This window comes from Cherax quadricarinatus, chromosome 1 (genome assembly GCF_038502225.1).
Source record: "Cherax quadricarinatus isolate ZL_2023a chromosome 1, ASM3850222v1, whole genome shotgun sequence".
NCBI lineage: Eukaryota > Metazoa > Arthropoda > Malacostraca > Decapoda > Parastacidae > Cherax > Cherax quadricarinatus.
In genome coordinates this window covers 86210006-86212505 of record NC_091292.1, presented here as the reverse complement: position 1 = coordinate 86212505, position 2500 = coordinate 86210006, and positions in this window count along the sequence as shown.

The following is a 2500-nucleotide window of genomic DNA, read 5'->3' as shown; positions in this document are numbered from 1 at the left end:
CTTGCTCTCTCTCTCGCTCTCTCTCTTGCTCTCTCCCTCTCTTGCTCTCTCTCTCTCTTGCTCTCTCTCTCTCTTGCTCTCTCTCGTCCCCATTTTCCCTTCTAACTCTCCCCTCTCCTACACTTAAAAAAAAAAATAAAAAAAAAAAAAAAAAAAAAAAAAAAAAAAAAAAAAAAAAAAAAAAAAAAAAAATGGTGGGGACTCGCAGGAACCAAGGATCAGATGAGAATGGTTCGGGTAGGGAGGAGTGGATGGAGGAGCAGTGGAAAAGGATGGAACAAGAGTGGGAGAGAAAATTAGGAGAGCTTTCTGAAAAAATGGAGAAAGAGCTCTTTGTGAAATTGGAAAGGAGGTTGGAGCAGGAAACAAAGAATTGGGAGGCACAAGTCGAAACTGCAGTAGCCAAGATAAGGGTCCTAGAAGTTGAGATAAATAGGCTGGAGCGAGTTACAGGGGCAGTGACTAGAGAAGACACAGCATATGAAGCTGCGAGGCTGAACAGGAAGGAAGGAATTATGAATTATGCTAAGGTCACATCAATCTGCCAAGGAGGACCAAGGAGTGAAAGGGAAGATCAGCTGGTTGCAGATGGAGAGGGTGATAGGTCGAATGCTGAGGCACAACAAGGCTATCAAGAGCCACTGGAAAAATCAAGGGAGAAACTGACCACATACAGGCAGGATCCAGAGTCACAGAGGGTGAGGCAATGGGAGGAAGAAAGGGCAAAATCAGTGTTTATCCATGGGCTTCAGGAGAGAGAGGAAAGGACACACACTGAAAGGAAGCAGGAAGAAGGAAAGGAGATTGAGAAAATCATCACGGAAATAGGTGAAGATATGGACGAGATTGTAAATTTTCAGAGAATAGGGGGGTACTCGAAGGGGAGAAACCGACCAATCAAGCTGATTCTCAGGACGGAAACAGTGCGGAACAGGATCCTCCAAGAGAAACCACGATTGAAATACTCGGAAGAGTACAAGAGGGTGTTCCTAGACAGAGACAGAACAAAATCAGAACGACAGCAGCTGAGGGAGAGGACAAAAAAACGAAAGGAGCTAGGGAAAGAGACAAGGAGGGAATCAGCAGAGGTCAGTCAGAGCAGGACAGAACAGCAAGGGCAAGCACACACACAACTACTCTCAGAACCATACAACCTATCACACCATCCCAACACACACTACAATCCATACCCACAGCCTCCCCCCAACATCGAGCTATAGAATCCCACAGTATGCCACCAGGTCTCCCACCCCCACAGGCCCCCCAAACCACAGTGTTGGAAAGGAAACTGAAGGTATGGTACACAAACGCTGATGGAATAACAAATAAGTGGGAGGAGTGGCAAGAAAGGGTCAAAGAAGCATCACCGGACATCATAGCTCTTACAGAAACCAAGCTTACAGGTATGATAACAGATGCCATCTTTCCAACGGGATACCAAATCCTGAGGAAAGACAGAGGGAACAGGGGGGGTGGAGGAGTGGCGTTGCTGATCAAAAATCGCTGGAATTTTGATGAGCTGGAGAGAGGAGATAGCGGAGAAGAAAGTGATTACATAGTGGGAACACTTCACTCTGGAGGTCCCAAGGTGGTAATAGCAGTGATGTATAACCCACCACAGAACAGCAGGAGGCCAAGGCAAGAGTACGACGAGAGCAATAGAGCGATGGTTGACACACTGGCTAGAGTGGCCAGAAGAGCTCATGCATGCAGGGCAAAGCTCCTGATCATGGGTGACTTTAACCACAAGGAGATCGATTGGGAGAACTTGGACCCACATGGGGGCCAAGATACATGGAGGGCTAAGATGATGGAGGTGGTACTGGAGAACTTCATGTACCAACACGTAAGGGACACTACAAGAGAGAGAGGAGAGGATGAACCAGCAAGGCTGGACTTAGTATTCACCTTCAGTAGTGCAGATATCGAGGACATCGCATATGAAAGACCCCTTGGGGCCAGTGACCATGTGGTTTTAAGCTTCGAATACACAGTAGAGCTACAAGTGGAGGGAGAAGCAGGAAGGCCAGGACGAATGAAGCCAAACTACAAGACAGGGGACTACACAGGAATGAGGAACTACCTGAACGGGGTTCAGTGGAACAGAGAACTGGCAGGGAAGCCAGTTAATGAGATGATGGAATATGTAGCAACAAAATGCAAGGAGACTGAGGAGAGGTTTGTACCCAAGGGTAACAGGAGTAAAGAAAAAGCCAGGATGAGCCCATGGTTTACCCAAAGGTGCAGGGAGGCAAAAACCAAGTGTGCTAGGGAATGGAAGAAATATAGAAGGCAAAGGACCCAGGAGAATAAGGAGAACAGTCGTAGAGCCAGAAACGAATATGCACAGATAAGAAGGGAGGCCCAAAGACAATATGAAAATGACATAGCAGCGAAAGCCAAATCTGACCCGAAACTGTTGTACAGCCACATCAGGAGGAAAACAACAGTCAAGGACCAGGTAATCAGGCTAAGGAAGGAAGGAGGAGAGACAACAGGA